Below are 23,690 nucleotides of genomic sequence, written 5' to 3'. Positions count from 1 at the left end.
AGGGGGCATAGTGGAGATTCTCCCTTTCAGCTCTCATGCATCGACAAGACTCCTACTCTGACTCATTCTTTTCCGTGACCTGAAAACTGTGGAACTCCTGACCTCGCTCGGTCATTCCTTCCTCCTACAATCTTCAGGCTTTCGTCATTGGAGGGAAGTAGGGGAGTCCAGGCAGGGAGGCTGCGACTTTCTCCCTCTCCTCCAGGCCCCACAAAGGAATTATTTTCACTTACCTGGAGGGCCTCTTCATCCTTCCCGCCAGCTTCAGCCTCGCGGCAATGCCGCAGTGGCTTCCCCGCTCAGGCCTCAGCTAAAATCCCATCGACGTCCTATTGACATCACAGGACCCCAGTTTATATAAATTTATGAGGCTCCTGCCTGCTTTAGGCGGGCGCCTTATTTGCCTGCAGAGCCCTGAAAATTGGAAATGGGTTGCGAGCAGGTGAGTAACCTGCTCAGTTTTAACTGCCCACCTGCCCGGTTTCTGCCAGGCGGGTAGGGTTATAATTGGCCCCAACATTTGTTATCCCCCTAGAGTGCAACAAGACATCAAACAACATCTTTAGCTGTGAGCAATTTAACAGTCAAGAAACAGGGCTGATCTTCGATGATCAAGAATAATTATTTTTTCTCTTGTACTAGCAAACATCAGAGCATTATAAAAAGCCCTGAGATCGCAGCAGGCAAGTCCAGAAAGCATAGGATGGTACGAAATATACTGGAATATACACTCTTTAAATATGTGGCTATGAATAAAGTAACACTTAAATCATTAATCAGTCACAAAACTTTGTGCTTAATTAGAGTTGAAACCCATTTTAGAGATCGGCATCACTGCAGCACAGTGCCTTGCAGCCGGATGAATATCTAATTATGAAATGTCTTATAATGTGCTTACATAACAAAAGTGGTTATTTCATGGGTTGCCAAGTGTTTTGGGACACCCTGAGGATGTGATTAGGCATTATAAGGCACTTTACCATTTACTTAAATGGAGTGGAAAATTGACAGGATTGTATCATGTCTGATACTATAATGTTATTTGTTTTGATATATCTAACCTAAATTAAAGGGGCACTATCTCCGTTAAAGAGGATTTGGCAAACCTACTACAGTGCATTTTATACCACAATTACATCATGTGCAAATGATGTAATGTGATTTTCATTATTCCATCCTGTATTTGTAAACAGAAAAATAAAGATTTTTGTGTCCCTTTTGTCTCCATATGAAGTTCTGGGAAAAGGACATGGGGGTGGAAGTTTCTGCTTGTTTCCACTAGTTTTTGACCCAGATTCCATTGCAATCTGGGCGGAATTGGCCGAACCAGTGCATAAGATCGGGGAATTTAAAACGTAGCTGAGGTACGCCCAAAACCACTTATGCTTGTGTTTTCCGCGATAGTTTACGCTGGTTCAACATTCAGTTTGCCCGGATCAAGGCCCGCCCACAAAACTGTCCACGCCCCCCAGGTCATAATTGCGAGATTCCGCCAATTGCGCTGGTTCAGGAAGGCTCTTCAAATTGTGCTCAATTTCTTAGGCGTACAGGCACTAGTAAGCACGTTTTAAAAGATTTTTCATATCAAAAGATATTTAATTTACTAAGAAACTGACTAGTGTACACCAATAAAACTAGTAAATGGTTCAGTATAGTTTTTTAAAGTCATTTTCAGTGATTTTAAATCAGGTTACTCACAGGTGGAGGACTGGAGACCCTTATTAAAAATGTTTATTTCTGCTGATAAACCCACTTTCAGCTGTATCAATAAAACTGCACCAGGTTTGCACCACTCTTAAATACATCAAGAAATACTTTTTAATGAAAAAAAAGACACGCTTATGTTATATTACACTGCCCGATTGCGCTGGTTCATGGAAGATTTTATGTTTGTGATTATGCAAATTATAGCGGAAACTTGAAGCGCAACCTAACCAGGGCAATTTCAAGTGCATTTTGGGTGCAATTTCCAGATTGCGCCCGAAGGGGAAACTCTGCCCCATGCTGTTTTATGAGAGTTTTTTCCTTGGGGAGCTCAAGAGATACATTGTAGCTGGACTCTGCTGTGCCTGTCACTTTAGAGAAAGTCAGGGAATCCTCCAGCTAATTTTTTTCTGTCTCCTCTTCAGTGTCTTCCTCTTGCTGTAAAACGATCCGAGAGGTTCGTCTATTGAGAAGCAGGATATAAAAGTGAGATGTGCTGCTGTTATTGAATCATGGCTGATGTCAGAATCTCTGAGAACATTTGTATTTTGATGGGCACCAGCAAACAGTTCATGACTGATAGCTGCTCCCAGATCTGCAATACTGCCTTTTTGAAGTGATGTCCAGCAATTCATTTCATACCAGATTAGCATTACTGTGGATTAGCTGGACCCTGGCAAAACAGCACCTTATTGTTTCACTTTTGTATGAACCTCCCTGGTTCGGAATGTCTCTTTTCATGCTTAGATACATTTGAGCCCCTTTTAATAATAGTTATCATCGTTCAAAGATAAACACATTTAATACTTTAGTTGAAACTTAAGAACATTATAGCTGCCTCCATACAATGGTATTAAAAGCTATGGTTTTCTTTTACCTATTCATTTTGTTGCCGGCACCTTTTAATCTTTGGAAGATTCTTTCTAAATCAGTTCCTGCCCTTTGTGGGTTAGCACTGAATCTTGCTGGGTGATTTAGTTATTTTGGTGAGTTACAATTTTCAGAAAAAGATACAGGTCATTCTTAGCTGTCTTATGAGAAATGATCATATAAAGCTCTGAAATTGCACTAAGTATGTACTAATATACGAATGCTTAACACACTCATTTCAAAATTCTCTCTTTACTATTTTAATCAAGGTGCTTCAAAGGTGCTTCATTTGTCTGAAAAGAGTTTCAGACAAATGCTTCAAATGTTTGTATCCCACAAAGTAATTTCAGAGCATAAAAGTTTCCTTAAATAATCTCTATCTTCCCCAACATTACAAAATGGATTCTTTGTGGTATAACTTCAACTCTTTGATGAATTTTGTGCTCATTCTAAAATCTAGTGTCAGTATCTAGCACTCCAAAACAGGTACATTGTGGGTTAGAGACAGACTAATTCTGCCTGTTACAAAGAAAGAAATGACCTGCAATTATTTAGGACCTTATCACATAATTAGGATGTCCCACTTATAATTAATTACTTTTGAAGCATAGTTACAGTTGTAATGTAGGCAATCCAGCAGCACAGATCCCACAAACAGCAAATAAGATGCATAACCAATGAGTCAGTGCATTGGATGGAACATCAAGGGGAGCACACGCTCCCATATGTGCTCCCAATCGGTTAAGCCTTGCTCCAGGAGTGCACATGTCTACAGTTACCCTTACAGAGTAAAAAGCATTGATCCCTGGGGACACCATTTGTCACAGCCTGTCAATCCAAGAATGTTCCTTTTATTCCAACTTTTTGCCTCCTATCCACCAATTTCCTAACCACGACACAAGGTTACCTCCAATTCTATAAACTCTACTTTGAGCTTATAAACTATTGTGTTGAATCTTATCAAAGGCTTCTGCAAATCCACGTATACAACATCCATTAATCATTCTGACGAAAGGTCATCGACCTGAAACGTTAACTCTGTTTCTTTCTCCACAGATGCTGCCTGATTTGCTGAGTGTTTCCAGCATTTTCTGTTTTTAATCCAGCAATCCTCCTCTATCTATCACCTCAGTGATTCATCAAAGAACTCTATTAGGTTAGTTAGACATGGCCTTCCTTTCACAATGCAATGCTAACTCTCCTTAATCAACTTTCACTTTTCAAAGTGCACACTTTATCTGTCCTTGATAATGGATTCCAGCAATTTCCCATTACTGACATTAAATTCACTTGGTTTGTCCCTTTCTCCCTTCTTGAATAATGGTATAACACTTGCTATCTTGCAATCCTCTCATATTGTCTCCAAATCAAGTGACCTCTGGAAAGTATAACCAATGCATCCCCCTGTACAGCTTCTCACTGCCCCAGAACACATCCTAAAACCCAGGAACCTGAAACCTTCCCTTCAACATCATAGAATCATACAGCACAGAAGGAGGCCATTCATCCCATTGTGCCTGTGTCAGCCCTTTGAAAGAGCTATGCAATTAATCCCACTCCCCTGCTCTTTCCCCATAGCCCTGCAATTTTTTCCCCTTCAAGTATTTATCCAATTTCCTTTTGAAAGTTATTATTGAATCTGCTTCCACCACCCTTTCAGGCAGTGCATTCCAGATCATTACAACTTGCTGTGTAAAAATCATCTCAAGATACACACTGATGTATCTGATCTGCTCCTCTCTAAATTCCTGGTTTTCTTTCTCTTTTTTAAGATTGCATCAGAGTTTAATTTAACTTTGCACCTGCAATAAAATGTGATGCCTGGACTCTAGCATAAGCATGTTAGGTGTAAACATTTTATTTTTACAGATATATATAAGGTAGTACTATAGACACTTGTAGGCTCACAAAGTTTTCATAAGGATCCTGAATTTTCCTATGAGTCTTACACTGCCTGACTGTCGTTGCAATCTCACTAACATTTTGCACAGGACAATTTTTTTTGGAGTGATTAGATTGGTCATTACATTCCCACCTTTTCTGAATCCTGGTGCTCAGTGATTGTCAATGGTTGACTGGTGGCCTGTTGAAATCAAACTGGTCACTGTAGTTCAGATTGATCGGTGACGCACAATGAGAAGATTTGAAATAGGGTATTACAACTGTCACCAGATCCATCTTGTGGGAGACGTTTTGAGAAGGAGCACAGCTTTTCTCAACTCAAAGAAGGAAAGCAACAAAAAAAAAGGGAACTTAGATGAAGAGAATTGGAAGAGTGAATATTTTGAAGAAACCTCACACGCTGAGCAAAAAAGAACCTGGTAGACTGAGCCTTCTGAGGGAAAAGACATTTCACCGAAAGCCTGGAGATAAAACGTATTGAGAGGGTAAAAAAATGATTTTCTGTAGCTAGAGAACAAAAAATGTCTTGTCTGTCGTAGTTAGCCTGGGAGTCAGAATAAGTGGAAAAAGAGAAACTGATTTTGTTTGAAGTCAGCCGACAGTTTATCGATAAGTTGTAAGCTTTGTACATCTAAGAAATTTGCTTCAAAATTTACACAAGGAAATTCAATGAAATCCTTGTGCAGCAATTCATTAAAATTATGCAGCAGAGATAACATTCTAAATATAAAACCCTAACTGTTGAAAATCTCCCTGATAGACTGGCAAATCTCCCTAAAATCACCACCTTGACTTCTTGATGCTCTCGTTTAGAAGTTAGAAGATACAGTAATAATGATCAGTAGAAAAAAACAGACTGGATGATTCTATCCTCAGTTTCTCATGCAGCTTTTAAACTGGCCTCTGCCCAGAATCTAAGGCTGGCTTTTGGCACTTGTGGCATCCTCAGACACGGGTCCCTTAGTGCATGAAGGGTTCTAACCAATCAGTAAATGCTGAGGTTATTTTTCTTTTCCTTGTATTTTCATGGCCATGACCAGCACAGACCCTTTTATTTTCTTGTTCCTTCCACAGACACACCTGGGCAGTGGCTCACTGATGATAGGCAGTGTGTTGTATCCAATAGAAAGACCAATGGCCCCTTTGCTAAAAGACAGACAAGTTCTGGTTACTAAGCTTGAATGAAAGGTAAATGTACCATTTTATTTAGCAGTGATCACTGTGACCCTTGTCAGGTTGTCATGGTAATCTGCTGCAACTATTCACCAGATGACCTGAATGTAACCTTGTACCATATCATTAACAATATATTCTTTAAACCTTACTGATATTCTCCATGATATAACTAACAATAAAACAATAAATATACATAAATATTTATATATTGCTGGTGGCTTTCCCATGACATTGCTAGCAGGCAGAGGGGGCCGTATCTTGGAGAGGTTTTTTTTGGTGCAATATGATTGGGTGAATTTTTTTATTGCTGAAATATGATTGGAGAGAAAATTGGAGAAAGGTTTTGTGCAACATGATTGGTGAAAATGAAAACAAAATGACCAATTAGAAAAGGAGAAAACCACAGCTACTTAGCCAATGAGGAAAAAGAAAATTGGCAGACAGACTCGACAGTCAGGATGTAGATGATAGACTCAATGCACATAACAAAATGTGAGACATTTTATGGACATTCAATGCAACTGATCATTTTAGTTTATATTTTAAAAAATCTTTTTTAATAAACTGTTATCTTATTAAAATGTGTCATTAAATACTGAACAATTATTATTATCTAACAGAAATTGTGGAAAACATTAGCCTAGAAATTCTAGTGAAGGGCTTTTGGGGGGTTGATCTGGGGTGGGTTAGTACATTTGCCTGCTCCATGGATACACCCCTGATCCCATCCTAAATCCCAGAGTCAGGAGCATTTGCATACTCCTGTAGATCAGCTAGAGAATGCAGTTAGGGGATGGTTGGGATTAGTAATCACAAAGGTCCTGCAAAAATCACAGCAAAATAAGCTCATGTAGCAAGTCAGAAATTTGCTGTTATCAAGAGTCCCATGGAGGGTATCTCAATTCCATTACTGATAAAGCTAAAAGAAAAGTAACGTGTTTGAAAATGTTGGGTATGGTTGGTTGTTGGGTGGGATAATATAAAGCTGAGCAGCAGAGTGAAAAGAGAGAGGCTTGGAAGGTGACCCCATGACAACCTTGCTGGGGGCTCTCAAAATGCTAAGAACAACTCAGAGAGTATGAAATTACTCGCGCCAGCATATGTGCTACGTCTTTGATTTGTGGCTTTAAATTAAACTGCGATTGCAAGATCAGAAGACTGAAGCACAAAATTAGCAAGTGTCAAGTGAAATTGAGATTAAAATAAACATTTTTTTAATGCCATGTAATAGATATGAGGACCAGGTTCCTCTCAAAAGCAACTAATGCTAATGCTATGTTGATTAACTTCTTTAAAAAGGAGCTGGAAGAATGTCTGGGTATGAATGGATTTGAAGTGCTTAAGGATAGCTATAGACATAGATCGTCATGTTCTCTATGAAACAATTTGATTCCAGTCCTGCTGGGATCATGGGACTGTCATCTCTGGAATACAATTGGTGAGTGTTGAGTAATGCAGGTTACAACGTTAGTCTGACATCCTGGAATTCTCACTCTATTGTTGGGAGATCCAGGCGGAATTTCAGAGAATTTTCTCTTTTTGGAAATTTTCCTTGTACTTTTGTGCTGAGCAAATAAATTGGAAAAAGTTTATAATGATGCAGGTAAACAGTCTATTGAAAGAAGTAGGAACAGACTCATGGGGCAAAACAGCCTCCTCTTTGCCTAAAAATTAATGTTGGCAATACTAAAATACTAATATGTACATCTGCCATTCCTTTGTCTGCTAGTTTAGTGGAGAAGTTAACCAATTTAAAATGAACAGATTAAAGCCTCAGTTGAGTCAGCGGACAGAAGAATGTTATACAAATGCATTAATGTTCTTCCGTCAACATCACAGTCATTTCGAAGGTCTTGTTCCAAATTTAATTTTCCAATGTTCTGAGTAAGACAGGTGATTCCCCGAGCCTGTTTCCAGCAGTTTGATGGAATGTCCCCTTCTAAGGCTAGCTTTAAATCTAACATTCAGAGTTGACAGAATTAAAGTCAAACCAAAGTACTTCCCCCAGTTACAATAGCATGTTTACTAAGAATTAGGTGCACCAGAAATATGGTTCTCCAACTGCAAATAAGGCTTCAAACAAGCACTAACAAAAATAAATGCTTAAAACATAAAGCAGCACTATGATTTAATCATTTTTAAAACTGTATTAGGTCCTCAGAATTGAACCTCAATTTGAGCCCAGCCAGAACTAAGCACCATTCAATCCATAATGATATCTTGTGAGTCACTGTCATCATTATTCTAACATGCTACTGTGGAAAATACAGGCTCTGTTACGGAAATGCACTCTTACGTGTTACTGGTCTACATGTTACTCGTCTGCATGTACCAATGATCACCTATAGAATTTGTTCTCCCAGTACAGAACTTAACGTGCTGAGAGTACATATCAGAAATTCAAGCATGGAGACCAGTGAGTCCTACAAGATTTTCCATTAAAACTAATGAACGTAAAATCTTGTGGAATGTACTGACTTCTATACTCTGTGGCGCTGCTTTTTTTAAGCTGCGACAGACTATTTTAATATAACTGATCGAACCAATGCAGCATTATCTTGTATCTAAAATACTTCAACCCAGATTCCTCCCATCTACAGTAGGAAAAGAAAATGATGCACTACTGAACTATACAGGCCAGGAAGATCACAGATTCAAACATGGGTTATGTTAAAGTGAGCTGACTCAGCAATTGTCCTTAGTTTCCCCAGGCTAAGGAAGAATTGGAAAAGAAAACACAGAGCTAAAATTCCCACTCTTGATGTGGATGTCAGATGAGAACAGGATCAGCCTGAGGTTCGACTGTGACCTCCCCTCCACCCCCAACATGGTCAAATAATCTAACACCACTCACTGTTCAGGCTCAAACATGAAGATTGTGTACTTAGATAAGGTACTAGATGGCCACCAGCACTCATGGAACTGTGCTCATGCATTTTCAAAAGAGAAAAAAACAATTAAGGCATTCTTAAGTAAATTCAGCCTAAAAGTTAGTGGCTTTAGTAAGCGAACAGCTGAAATGCGCAAGGAAGCACTGTGACAGATTTCACATCAGATGCAAAAAAATAAACAGGACTATTGGACGGGACTACACTATACATCAATTTATATTTCCAGTTCACCAACTTTTCTTTTGTATTATAAATGTTACAAGAATAAAGCATGGACCAATAAACATGGGAAAATGGCCCAAAGCCCCTGTGCATGTTGTAAATAGTTGTAGGGTGTAGTACAACTTAAAACTATCACAAGTATTAAAAGTTCTATGGTAAATTTTATAAATTTGTATATTCGGCAAGGATTTTCTGACCGTTAGTTTTAATGGGCAAAAAAATCTAGTGACCTCCACTTTCTTGCTGAGCCCTCACAACACATGAAACTCTGTGATGGGAATGTAAATTTGTGAAATCTATCTTTTTTATGAGAGGGAAGTTTTGAAGAAATAGTTTGACAGGTAAAAGAACACGAGTCTCTTTAAGCAATGCTTTTTAGCCCTTAATTAACACGAGCATTCCTTTAGTGCGACAAACCAGCACCAGCACATTTGTTCTGTGCTCTACTGTGTTAGGGATGAGAACAGATAAATGGACTGGAGTCAGTTTCGGTTCTCTGCCTTTTACACAACTGAGATGTCTTCGAGATAAGACCACTGAATTATGGCAGTTCTCCATTGAAATTCACTTTCAAAGTGCTACCTGCTTGCTTCATTTCTGACCCATAGCTGCCCCACAGTAACGCTCTGCATTCTCAACACAAAATGAGTTTGCATACATTTCTCAGGCTTTGATTAGTCTGCCATACCTGAGGGCTTGATTCTCAACATTTCACAGGATTAGGTTGTGTGTTGTTTAATTAGCTTTTTGTTCAGATGGATGACCATCAAACCCATGTTATACCAAAGATCAATAATGTGACTCCCACCATTCAAATGCCAAAATAGACTATGACACAATTATCTTAAGTTGGTGCAGATTTGGTTTCCCAAGATAATCAGTTAAAGAAGTAATAGATGCTTGTGGGGGAGATACAAGAAGCCAATCCCAATTAATAGAGAAGTTATTGAAAAGGCACATTTAGACTGACTGAGTGGGGGTATAACTCATGGTAAATACCCAAGTTGCTGGAATGAGTTCAAATACGTCATTCCAGAAGTGATAATACAGATTGATTTCATCCTGCCTACCAATAATCATTGAGAATGTTCAAACAAACTCTGTGCTGGATTAAAGTGCTTTCGGAGCATCGAATCATCAGTCTGGTGCTCATGCACACACATAACCTTCACACACTCCTCCGAACATTCTGGAATGTTCATTAGAAACATACTAATGGGCCAAGTGGCACCACAAATCACAAAAGCAAAGCTGTACCATGATAAAAATTATATTTTGCAGATAATATTGTATTATCTGAAAGGTGATATTATCTAAAACAGTGTTCATGTGCCACCTACAAATATTTACATCTGCCTTGCCATCAAAGTTTAGCTGTCCACATTGTTTTTGTTTAATTTTATCCCCTCATCTCCAGATGGTGCTGACTCATGCTGGTGTAGAGTTCGATGGGCTGGCGCACAGTTCCGTGGGCTGGCGTACAGTTCCGTGGGCTGGCGTACAGTTCCGTGGGCTGGCGTACAGTTCCGTGGGCTGGCGTACAGTTCCGTGGGCTGGCGTACAGTTCCGTGGGCTGGTGTACAGTTCCACGGGTCCAGTACCCTGCCCAAGTAACCATTTCCATTGTTTGAGCCTAGACAGTGACATCTGGATGGATGATTTCTCAATGTGCCGCTGTAACTTTGGTGGATGATTGGAGGAAACCGCAGAAAAATGATATAAACGGCTGTTTGCGTTTTTTCCTCTGGGTTTTTGCCAAACTCCCAGTGGCAAATTTGGAGAACCATGTGGAGCATAAGGTTATCATTGCCAATTCCAGTGGGTTAAGTTTTCATCCTCACTGAATGCATGGTAGTCTCGCAGAGCAGATCTGCTGCCTATTATAGAACCTGTCGGACTTTCATTCCAAGTGGTGGAGATGAAAATTTTTCTCATTCTATTTTAACTTGACAACATACAGGTGCAATTTCCAGCATGGATAGGATCTTCTGATTTACATGGTTTAATGCTACACTAGGCAATACCCCTATGTACTTATCCACTGGGGGATCTAGCAGTCTGTATTGGGGGTAGGTTGAGCAAAGCTGAAACATGATAAAAATAGGTTGAATGTTAACTTTGTTTTTAGTAACATAAATTAAAAATATAACACGATTAAATTTCAGACTATTTTGAGAACAATAAAATATTTTGATGCACAGAAGATGGGTCAACAGAAGTGTATAACTGAAGGAATGTTGCAAGTAAAAGACCATTACATATCCCACTTGTGGTGTCAGCACAGAAGGAATAATGTCACAAGGCCCGGAAATTTCCTCAGAGCTATCCCCGCTCTGCTGCCATAACTTTGACGGAAATGCTGGCAGAAAACCTGTTTACACCGCACTTCCAGCAAAGTTACAGCAGCGGAGTGGGGGCCAATTCCAAGGAAATTCACAGACACTAAGTTCTTTAAAAAGTTGTTACCACATTACTTGCAACAACTTGTTAGCTCTGCATGTATCACTGTTACTAGTTATTATAAAGAGATATTTCAGTGTCAATATGCTCTAACAGACAAAGAGGCTAGTTTGGGACATGGCTGGATGATACTGCATTAGAATTTTTATTTTATCTAAGTAACTTCCCACTGAGGAATGTGGACATTTTTTGGTAATGAATGTTTCTTCTGATAGATCCCAGGTTCAACAGACACTTTTTTCTTTAGGTTGGCCAGGTGTTTAATATGCACAGAGAGGGGTAGAATTTCCAAGGGGCTTCTCCCGATCAAAACGGTGTTTGAATGGAGTTTTTGCCAAAGTCACAGCAGACCATCAGGAGAACCGCCATGGAAATTCTCAGCAATCTACTGAGAAATCTACACAGGGAGACTTTCTGCTTGGTGGGCATGGAATGCATAGTCTCTCTCCATGGGGACATATCCCATTTCCTTTAGTCCAGAGAGCTTAAGTTGGCAGAGCTAAGGTTTAAGAGATCCCCAAATATGCTCGGGTGTCATATTACCAGGACTGCCTTGGAGAATTGACTTGGTTACAATCTTCCATCATCGGGCATAACATCTTGGAACCAACTTAACCCCAAGGAGACCCTGATTACCAGCCCCCCAAGTAGGATTCAGCAGACAGTGTTACACCCATTTGCTGCCAAGTGAATTGCAATCAAGTGAGATTTCTTCAAACAAAATGTGAAAAAAGGAATGTATTAAATATGGACATTTCTCATTTTAGCCTTCTGTCTGCATGGATTAATGGAAGTTCTGTATTTGTATATTTGTTAGACTGGTGCATGTACACAGAAGTAGTATATGACTGGTAGGGGGAAGCTCCCCTGTCGGATAAGCTGGTTAAAGGGATGGGTAGCTGAGCCAATCCAACTAGGAAGATCGCAGGTTCAATCTCTGGTTTGTGCTGCATTAGGTAATCTCAGACAGGATGCTACAATTAGCCTCAGGACACCCTGGACTAGGGAAGGAAAAAGTAATCAGGGTTCCCACTCTTGATCACTATCCCAACAACCACTGCTGAAAGTCTATCGTGTGGGTGCCTCAGAGTCAGAAGGTTGTGGGTTCAAGTCCCATTCTGGAGACTTGAGCACAAAATCTAGGCTGACGCTCCAGTGCAGTATTGAGAGAGTGCTGCACTGTTGGAGGTGCTGTCTTTCTGATGAGACATTAAACCGAGGTCCCGTCTACCCTCTCAGGTGGATGTTAAAGATCCCCTGGCACTATTTCGAAGAAGAGCCAAAGAATTCTTTCCAGTGTCCTGGCCAATATTTATCCCTCAACCAGTATCACTAAAAAAAAGATTGTCTGGTCGTTATCTCATTGCTGTTTATGGGACCTTGCTGTGCGCAAATTGGCTGCCGCTTTTCCTACATTACAACAGTGACAGCACTTCAAAAGTACTTCATTGGCTGTAAAGTGGTATGGGACGTCCTGAAGTCATGAAAGACGCTATATTAATGCAAGTCTTTCTAGTTTGTGTTTCCTTCACAGTGGAATAGCCTCCCAGCACTCACTATTTTGACTATTACATGAATAACAGGCACTCGGGTAAGGTAAAAGATGGAACCTGGGGAAGAAACAAGCAGAAAGAGGAAAACAATATACTTTTAGGAAGACTTGTCCAGTTTCTTTGTGTTTTAAAGGGGCTTACAGCCACTTACTTTTAAGTCATCTGAGACGTGTGCAGCAATAGTAGAATATTGCTGGGGGAATGTAATAGTTCACGCCTCCCACCCCTCGCTATTTAAAAACTGTCTGTAGCAGCTCAGCAGTTCGTCTTCTGATCACAGAATCCAGGTCACTTTTCACCTGCAGACAAGCTTCTTTAGGCATGTTAGCCATCTAGTTGTTGAGGAAACTCACCCCCGAGACAGAAGACTGCCAGAATCCAACGTCCTGCATACCTTCCAACCTCTGGTCCAGCCAATCAAAGGCACAGGCCATAAAAATCAGGTACACCTGTTACTGGCTGCGGGCACTACCTCAAGTCTGTCAATTTGCAATCTGTTTGTATTAATTTACCCTGGTTCTCAAAATGATTTAAATGGTTGTATTTTTTTTTAATTTGAATATATTTTCCAGCTCCCTTAGAGTTTGTAGTTTCTTTTAATGTGAAGTGGCTTTTCAACAAATTATTTTCTGTATCAGATATCACTATGGCAAAACAAGGAGTGAAGGGAAATGATAGCAAGCCAACTTGATAATGTTTTTTAATATTCTGAATGGTGACATGATTTCCAGGGAGGCAAGTCTACATGGCGAGTAAGCACTGTCCTATAAATAGCTGTAAAATGTAGAATTTAACTTGGACAGGAGGGTCTGCTGCACCAGTCAGTCACGTAAAGCTGCTTGGCTAGTATTATTGTTAGTCTCCAGAACACACTTGTTACTATGCTGGTATGGGTCATGCACGAGGAGCAAGTTACTTATGTCAGTGTCTAAAGGCTATTTAGTATCAAATACAATATATGAATGTTCGGCTTAGAAACACCTTAATATGCATCCAGCTAAATGACACACAAATCACTTCCAGCTGTTGGGTTTAAGAAGTTGTGTGCATCACCCTACATGCTATTCTGGGTCATTAAGGATGGTAAAAGCACATCATTCCTGGAATCTCCGAGCAAAAAATGACCACCTCCAACCTCGGAATCACACCCAACCAAAAAGATACCTGCCAGTCAATGACACCCGCACGATGCATTACATTCTGGCAGTTGTCGTCCTGCTTTCTATCTTGTCAATGAAGGATCCACAGGAGGAACGAGCAGTTGGAGTGAAAATTAAAAGTTCATCATTATGATGATCACCAAATTCAGGAATATTAGTGCTCAGAAATGAATCATTTCCTACCTTTTGAACCCTTGGTTATGGACAGTACATGTTAGAGCTTTACCTTAGCAATGTGCAGTACCTGACCAGTATCATCCCACTTACATCTCCTGTGTACCAGCTGTCCTCAAGTGGCTCTAATATCCCAGGTGTTAACCTAGCTCTCGATGAGGCAGGAACAGTGTTCCAATAAATATACCCAGTTGAACAAGCTAAAACTGCACTTATGTTATAGTTAGAGCTCCTGCCTATGGAGATGATATTTTCTGTTGTCATGATCAACTTGTGGGTTTTGAAATTTAAATGCTTGGATGAGACTGCCTTTAAACAAAATATGAAATTTGTTAAAAAGCCATTACAAGTGAAGAATAGTTTTTTTGCATTAATTAATATCAATCAAGGCTGTTCAGCACTGGCATCATTTCTGTTTTTAAAGAAGTTTACCTTCATGAATAGTATATTTGGGCCCCAATTGGACTACAGTCTGTTTCGACTGTAGACATTATGGGCTTGCGGAGCACCCGGGATTCACTGGGCGCATGGGTAACGCGCCCAGTGAATTCGGGGTGCTCCGCATGCGATCGCAGCCTAATTGAAGGCACTTACCTTGGCTTCCGGGTTTCACGCTGGAAAGCTGCGCAGCAGGCGGACTGCGCACCTGCATCATAGGCTGTCAGCTGGAGGAGCCCTATTTAAAGGGGCAGTCCTCCACTGACTGATACTGCAGAAAGGAGCCAAAATTACAGCATCGAACAGCCCATGGGGAAGGCGGTTCCCAGGTTTAATGATGCCTCACTCCAGGTCCTACTGGATGGGGTGAGGAGGAGGGGCAGGGCAGAGATAATCCCCCCGGCGGACGGGAGGAAGTGGCCTGCCTCTGCCACCATGAAGGCCTGGCTCGAGGTGGCAGAGGAGGTCACCAGCACCGCCAACTTATCACGCACCCGCATATAGTGCAGGAGGTGCTTCAATGACCTAACCAGGTCAGCCAAAGTGAGTACACTTACTCATTCCCCTACACTCCATCTGCCACATCACTGCCCACACCCCACATCTCCTTCTGCACTGCCAACACTAATCTATCACATCACTCCTCACACCCGCTCAAAGCTCATCCTCATCTTACCTGCACTTACTCACCTCGCCAGTACTCATCCCACCACTACCACTCAACCCAATCCTCATACAATCTCATGGCGCTATCTCATACTCACCCTCCCATGCATCTCTTTCACGGTCAGCCTCACCGAACCTGCCACTACCTGTGCTGCAGCCACAGGGCATGTAGTAGGAAGCGTAAGGCAAACGTGTCGTGGGCATGAACGGGAGGCACAAGGGTGTTTGAGGGTTTGTCGTGGTTTTTACTTATATTTGATTTCTGATCAACTCACATTACATATTATATTGTCACCACTACTGCCACGTCTTTGCAAATCTTGTCTGGTTTGTGCAATAATGCCCTTTCCTGAGGATCACCATGAAGACCCACAACTGATGCCACCCATTGTGTTACTGCAGAGTGGGTGTAGGTGTATTTGCAGGGCTCTTTTGTGCAGACGACTGAGAGAAGTCGGCGATGTCCCCGGTGGCACCCTGGAAGGATGCAGAGGAGAAGTTGTTGAGGGCAGTGGTGACTTTGACAGTGACAGGTAAGAAGATGGTGCTCAGGCCAGCCAGGAGCAGCTCGGCATGAAGGAGGCTGCAGATGTCCACGACTACATGTCGAGTGACTCTGAGCCTCCGTGTGCATTGCTGCTCAGAGAGGTCCAGGAAGCTGAGCCTCGGTCTGTAGACCCTGTGGCGAGGGTAGTGCCTTCTGCGACGCATCTCTCTCTGCGGTTGCCCTCCCTCCTGCTGTGCAGGTGGATGTGTCACAGCACTGTTTTGTGGAGCTCCACGTGTCAGAGGTGGACGGCGTGGCCAGCGAGGCTGATGATGCTGTTCGTCCTCCGAGGAGGTCATGACTGCAGCTACGGCGGCCCCCATCTGGAAGATGTACGTTTGAGGGGGTCCGCAAGGTAGGTAAATGTGTCTGGACACCGGGGTTGAGGTTCCAAATTGGTGAATTTGTTTGTTAGGAGGAAGGTGGTGCAGGCCAAACTTTGTCCAAAGTGACAGAGTGGCCTCCTACAATGAGTGAGGGTCTCCCCCCGCCACCTGACAAATGGAGCTTTGCAGCTCCCACAGGCTGGTGGCTGCAACACGTCCATTTGAACTGGAAGTGTTGCCCCCAGTACGGGAAACACGCTCAGTTTGGATGAAAATCCCACCCCTCCTAAAATATCCTACAAATCAGGTCTGCTAATGACCTGAAGTATCCAATTATTTGGTTTAAGTGGGATCCCGCCGGCTTTAATTGCCGGTGGGAGTCCCGCATGCGGGGGATGCGTGCGCATCTAAGCGCGTCACTGGGGAACCCGGAAGTGGGAGGGTTGGAGCCGGGCTCCGGACCCGCCCCGGGAATCCCCAATTTTTGGAGCCCCCCGCTCGGACGTCCGAAATCGAGCCCTATAACATACTTCAATCGCTTCTGCAGCCTCAGAGAGAATAGTGCATTGATATAGTCCTCAACCCAGAGGGTCATCAATTAGTCCATCCTCCAACAACTCCAAACTCAACGCAAACAACTGCTGACAAACCAACACCTTTGATAGAGCAATCTGCAGGGAGTGATGGCAGCTCAATGGAATAGGGAGCACATTGTTTGGGTAAAGCTCAATCACAAAAGGTGGAGTGACTGAATCACCATCTCAACTGACATAGTCATGTGTCCCGAATGTCCTGGTACTTTTTGATAAGAACATAAGAAATAGGAGCAGGAGTAGGCCATACAGCCCCTCGAGCCTGCTCTGCCATTCAATAAGATCATGGCTGATCTTCTACCTCAACTCCGCTTTCCCACCCTATCCCCATATTCCTTGATTCGTCTAGAGTCCAAAAATCTATCAATCTCAGTCTTGAATATATTCAACGATTGAGCATCACCAGCCCTCAGGAGCAGAGAATTCCAAATGTTCACAATCACAGAATGGTTACAGCACAGAAGGAGGCCATTCGGCCCATCGAGCCCATGCCAGCTCTTTATAAGAGCAATCCAGTTAGTCCCATTCCCCTGCTCTTTCCCTGTAGCCGTCTGAGTGAAGAAATATTTCCTCATCTCGGTCCTAAATGGCTGACCCATTATCTTGAGACTATGCCCCCTAGTTCTAGACTCTCCAGCCAGGGGAAACGGCCTTTCAGCAGCTATCCTCTCAATCCCTCCAAGATTCGGTATTTTCCGGATTGCTCACGCCGTTTTTTACGTTCCAGCTTATGCTAATGAGGTTCTCAGGAAATTTTGGCATAAGATGCTGGTTATGCATTGCACAAAATTCCAGGCCAATCAGCAGAGGACTGACAGAGATAGAGGAATGGAGATTGCTTGTCATACCATTCATATTCTGGACATTAGTGAACCAATTGGATTTTTACAACAATCCCACATGGTCACTTTTACTGATACCAGCTTTTGTTTCAAATTCTCACACCACCATAGTAGGATTATGAACTCATGTTCTCTGCATTACTAATCCAGTAACATAATCACTACGCTAGTGAACCTCCATTCAATTTACTGAGAGTACGACATAGATACAGTCTTTAACCGCCAAGATCTTCTTCAGACACACACCAAACATACACACACACTGGCCTATATTTTCAATTTGTTTATACATAAAACTATTTTGGCTTTGTAATAAATCTACCTCACGATCTTTAAACAATTTTCTCTGTTCACACTTTTTGCGGTCTAGTGTCAATGGTTTGCAGCACTACAATATTTGTTAATCAAAGCATTTGCCCTACGGCTGAGACAACCAGATCAATACTAACTGTACCTCAGCTACATTCCTGTGGGAACTCCTAAAGCTGACTGGCTGGTCAGCTTCATACTGCCGTTGAAAAGTCCCCAAGGGCTATTTTGGTAAATAAAACCGCAGACATACACCTGTCGATCAAAGTCGCTAAAAACACTTGGTGGATGTAAGATAATGACTTCTAATGGCCTAAGAATTAAGCCAGGTCGCTCTGAGCTATTGAGCAGGATAGGATCAGAATTTAATGTCAAAGATAAAAGTCAGATTCAAAGACAGCACTAATGTGAACTTGTCAACAAAGAATATCACTAAGATTATGCTACGCAGAACTCATGTAAACTTCCTGAATAAGACAAAAATGTTTACATGTAGGGAGACAAAAACACAATTGCAAATTTTCTTTAAATTGTCTTCAGGTACTAACAAAAGGCTCAGTTGTTTTTTAAGGAAGGATGACCTTGTGGTACTGATCTTATAATGGGGTACCAACACCTGCCTGCTGATCCACATATGTAATACTTATGCTGAACAGTATGGCCTAGAAATTGAGCCGCGACCATTTTTGGCCACCGAAGGGCATACTTCGCGCTCGCCTACTCAGAAGAGCAAATTAAAGTAGAATGGTGCAGGATATCACCGTAAGTCTCCCAGCCAATTTTAACTGCCCGCCCAATGTCCACTGGGAGGGTAAGGGTTAAATTCGCCCTTTTAGTATGCCCCCTAAAAAATATTGCTTTGTAGAGATCGTACTTAAAATATTTGTAAATACAAACATTAGGAACAGCAGGCAAACATAAACACTAACAGAGTCAAGAACAGGTACTAAATGTACCGGCTCTAACACAAGCCATGTAGGTTACAGTTCGTGGCTTAAAATCTCCTCATTTTCTTGCTGCTCTCCCTCAGTGAAGAGAATGGGGTGGGCTCGGTCATAGGCATCTCCACACTAACTATCAATGCTGCTCTGAGATGATGCAGCAGATAGTTTTATTCGTTTATAATAAGGTAGACATCAGTTTTTAAACCTACTGTCTTCAAAAATGAGCAACTACCACTTGGTGTTAGCCTTGGCTCAGTAGATGCACTTTTATTTCTGAGACAAAAGGTTGCGGTTTCAAGCTGTGCCAGAATTTGAGCACCATAATCTATGTTGTTATTTCAGTACAATACCGAGGGAATACTATGTTGCCAGAGGTGCAGTCTTTTAGATATGGTATTAAATAGAGGCTCTGTCTGTCTCTCAAGTGGATGTAATGGCACCATCTGAAGAAAAGCAGCAGAGACATCCTGATCAAAATTTGCCCCTCAACCAGGACTAGCAAAAACAGATTAATGGTCTTTTATTTTATTGCTGTTTGTGGGACTTTGGCTGCAGTGTTTGCCCACAAAACAACAAAAACTACACTTCATAAGTAATTTATTATCTGTAAAGTGCTTTGGGATTCTAAGGGCCTGAAAGGCATTATGTCAATGCAAATTCTTTCATTCTTTCTTATCAATCTATGAATGACAACAAGATCATAAGACAGTAGCAACTGGAGAATATTCGCAAAAAATAATTTTGCAATTTATTAAATGCAAGAACTATTTTCAAATAATCTTTACACCAAACTCAAAAACTTGCTAATTGTGAAATACTTACTACAACATCAACGATACAGCGCCTTGAACATAGAAAAATGACACAAAGCACTTCACAGAGGAGTCATCAGAGAAAAAATGGACAATGAGCCAAAGAAGAAGCTATTAGGAGGGGTGAACAAAAGCTTGGTCAAAAATATGGTTTTTAGGAGAGTCTTAAAGAAGGAGAGGGCAGTGGAGACGCAGAGAGATGGAGGGGCTTAGGGAGGGAATTCCAGAGCATGGGGCCTAGACAGCTGAAAGTATAGCCGCCAATGGTAAGGCAACGATGGGGGGAGGGGAATGCACAAGAAGCCAGAGTTGAAGGAACGCAGAGTTCTGGGAGGGAAGTAGAGCTGGATGTGGTTACAGAGGTAGGGAGGAGCGAGACCATGAAAAGATTTAAACACGGGTGTAAGAATCTTTCCCCATACCCTTTTAATTCTTTGCAGTATTGTGAAAAAGATGACAATTACAAACATTCCCTAAGCAAGCAGCACCCAAATCAGTACTTGCTCATCCTGGGACCACAAGCTCCGTTCCTTTGCTCAGAAATGATATCTACAGGGTGGATGGCACTGGCAAAGCAAACAAATCAAACTCCGGCTCAAACTTGCATTTCTTTACATTAAAAAACTGCTGTCATCAGATGTCATCTTGTATTTATTTTTAGTGATTCTGTGTTATGTATAAAGCAAAATGCTTCTCAGAAAGAAATATCTTTTCCATTTTAAACTTTTTGTCTGCATTTCAATGCCACATAACGTAAAACGCGTTCTTGTTTTGCACTCATAGTTTTTACTTTATGCTTTAAAAAAAAAGCATATTTCGGTGCTCAGTTAACTAGCTTCTGTGTGGTTCATGCTATCCTTCAGCAACATGCTTGTCCTCCCATCCAATAAACCCCTATCATGCATACCAGACTACCGGGAATGAAATGCTTCACACAAAGAAAATATTACAAGGGGAAATTGGGGCTGTGATGCTGAAAATTACACTGTACATGTACAGACATGTTTTGCTTCTCTGTACTTCCAAGCAACTAGTTCATTTATTTATTCAATATATATAGACCCTGAACTTTCATGGGTTATCCCAATCTCCCACTGTAACTTTGGCAGGAGGTCAGCGGAACTCCCTGAGAAATGGCTAATGCGGCTGTTTTCAGTTTTTCTCCGAGAAAGAGATGGGAGGAAAGATGAGGATGGGGAAGAGGAAAATGGGAGAGGAGGAGAGGGGAGAGTTGGGTGGAGGCACAGACAATGAAGGAGGCCTTTGGATGATGCCACAACCAGTGAGGAGGGGGGTGATTGTCTCCTCAGCGTTGGGGGGTGGGTACTGGTGGGCCAATTCCACCTTGGCAGGGTGGGAGTGAGTTTTGCCTATGGGTGGGGCTGACAGTTTCTCTGTGGTGGGGAGGGCAACATGTTCATTTTGACCTTAGGGGAAGTGTGTGGCCAGGTTTTCCCATTATCTGGGTGAGGGTGGTGGCAGGGGTTGGGACACAGAAAGAGTGCCTCCATTCACTAACTGGACAGCTCCCAGTTTTGGAATTATACCTCTCGTCCACACTCGGAGACTTTAAAAAAACTTTGGGGAAGATTTTCAGTCCGGGCATAAAACTGGCCTGATATTGGCATTGTACCCACCTAAACCCACGATCAGGAGGCCAGGACCATTTTCAGCTCCAGAGGTTGTTTAAATTTAAAACTCAGTCGGCTTCTGCATGGAGCCAGCCAGCTGGTTGTGGGGGGTGGGCATATGAGAATGAGCCGGAAGCGGGCTAACAGTTACGTGTAGGGCCAGGAGGAGCCAATTTAAGTGGGGGGTGCTGGCCGCCAATTTAAAAGCCTGCGTGAAACTTGAATCAGGCGGGCAAATGGATGCACAATATGACCACTGGGTCTTGCCCTGCTAGTCGCCCGTTTTTCAGGGGAGAAACAGGCAGCTGGCAGTTGAAAATCCCCCCTTTGTTTCATAGCCAGATACACTCACAGGTTGAAAATTGCTTGGAATTACATAGAATATACAGCACAGAAACAGGCCATTTGGCCCAACAGGCCAGTGTTTATGCTCCACAAGAGCCTCCTCCCACCCTTCTTCATCTAACCCTATCAACATATCCTTCTATTCATTTCCCCCGCGTGCGTTTATCTAGCTTCCCCTTAAATGCATCTATGCTGGTCACCTCAACTCTTCCTTGTGGTAGCGAGTTCCACATTCTAACCACTCTCTGGGTAAAGAAGTTTTTCCTGAATTCCCTATTGGATTTATTAGTGACTATGTTATATTTATGGCCCCTAGTTCTGGTCTCCCCCGCAAGTGGAAACATCTTCTCTGTGCCTACCCTATCAAACCCTTCTATCATCTTAAAGGCCTCTATCAGGACACCCCTCAGTCTTCTCTTTCCTAGAGAAAAGAGCCCCAGCCTGTTCAATCTTTCCTGATAGGTAAAACCTCTCAGTTCTGGTATCATCCTAGTAAATCTTTTTCACACCTTCTTCAATGTCTCTATATACATTTTATAATATGGAGACCAGAACTGTTCACAGTACTCATGTGTGGTCTAACCAAGGTTCTATATAAGTTTAACATAACTTCCCTGCTTTTCAATTATATCCCTCTTGAAATGAACCCCAGTGCTTTGTTTGCTTTTTTTGTGGCCTTATTAACCTGTGTCGCTACTTTTAGTGATTTGCGTATCTGTACCCCCAGATCTCTCTGCTCCTCCACCACATTTTGACTCTTATTATCCAAGGAGTATGTGGCCTCCTTGTTCTTCCTACCAAAATGTACCACCCCACATTTATTTATATTGAAACTCATTTGCCAATCACATGTCTAATCTGCAAGTTTATTAATGTCGTCCTGCTTGCGCCCAACATTTTTTTTTCAGTCTACCTCCGTCCGATATTGATTCGGAGGAGGCAAAGCTCCTTTCTCCTTTGCCTTGTCTTCATGACATTAACTTCCTTTTCTTCATTTGAATGAGCAGGGTGGTCTGAGCAGGGTCAAACTGCAGACAGTTAAATTGAGGAGAGATGTGTTACAGTTGTAACACTGAAGTATATCCACTGATTAAAAGGTAATAACTCACACAGACCTGAGACTCTGTGCTTAGCCTAGGTCTCGATATCAGCTCCTGTATGTAGGGCCTATCATATGCTACGAGTGTGCCCACTGCAAGCCTGACATAGGAGAAAATGATGATGAGCCATTTTTAGGTGATAATACCTAACTTATCATCTCAATGTTGGGATAGACTGTTCTGGTTATGGATTGTCTACTGTGGTATGCTGTAAAATCGCGCTGTGTCATCCGTAGGTATGGCTCTTTGTCAGTACTAATGTTATCATTACACTTTGCATTGTACTTGATGGACCTTACACTCATGGTCTAGGATCTGAAGGAAAATTAACGAAGAATCATCGAAGTTAACCTGAAATGTCAAACCTAATATACACATTGAAGCCAGCAATATTAAGAAACTAAAACTAAAGTGAAAGAAAAGCCAGCTGGAGGCAGGATGTAGTTTGTGGAAAGAAAATGAGATAGACTGAATGATTTTTTCCTGATTATATTTTAAAAAATTTAATAAGACTCTCTTTATTTTATTGTTCCTATTGCTTGGTATCTCTGTGTCTGAGAAGGCACTGATCTCTGCTTGATGATTTCCTTACAGTGAGATAACTGAGATCTGCAACTTAACAATATGGGAGATCTTGGACTCATGTCATCATTCTGTGGGATTGCCTGTTAGGGTCAATTTTCATCTTTAGTGGTCCAAGCGCAGGGCAGATATTGGGAATTCAGGTACCTGCCAGTGTGAGACCATTACCTGTGGTATAACTACTGTCTTAGAGAATAATGGAAGTGAATCATGAATGAGACAGAGACCTGTAATTCAGCAGTGGCTGAAGTCAATCATTTTCTTAATCTTTTGCCCCTTAGCTTGAGAAGGTGTGTTTTTTTCAGGATACAAATGGCCTGTTGTTTGTGCCATCTGCAAAAGTCATTCTTCAATGGTTAGAGTTTCAGATACATTATAATTAGAATCTGATCTATTTGCCCCCGCACCCTTTAACATACATCCCTGCTGCGTTGTACACTTAT

At 41.9% G+C, this 23,690-nt stretch overlaps 1 protein-coding gene across 4 annotated transcripts in view; it reads right to left on the bottom strand.

The window, feature by feature from the left end:
• LOC137327071 (uncharacterized) overlaps window positions 1-23,690 on the bottom strand; it is a 323,001-nt gene that overhangs the window by 13,701 nt on the left and 285,610 nt on the right. Inside the window, exon 7 of one of the 4 annotated variants that reach the window (XM_067992492.1) lies at window positions 1,797-2,167. The exons of 2 other annotated variants lie outside the window; for them this stretch is intronic. The gene's annotated coding sequence lies outside the window, so the exon portion shown is untranslated. Of the gene's footprint in view, window positions 1-1,796; window positions 2,168-10,085; window positions 10,850-23,690 lie in introns of those variants that run through there. One more of the 4 variants, XM_067992501.1, reaches the window with a different exon arrangement.

Source organism: Heptranchias perlo, chromosome 1 (genome assembly GCF_035084215.1).
Source record: "Heptranchias perlo isolate sHepPer1 chromosome 1, sHepPer1.hap1, whole genome shotgun sequence".
Taxonomy (NCBI): Eukaryota; Metazoa; Chordata; class Chondrichthyes; order Hexanchiformes; family Hexanchidae; genus Heptranchias; species Heptranchias perlo.
This window is presented reverse-complemented; position numbering and strand designations above follow the sequence as displayed.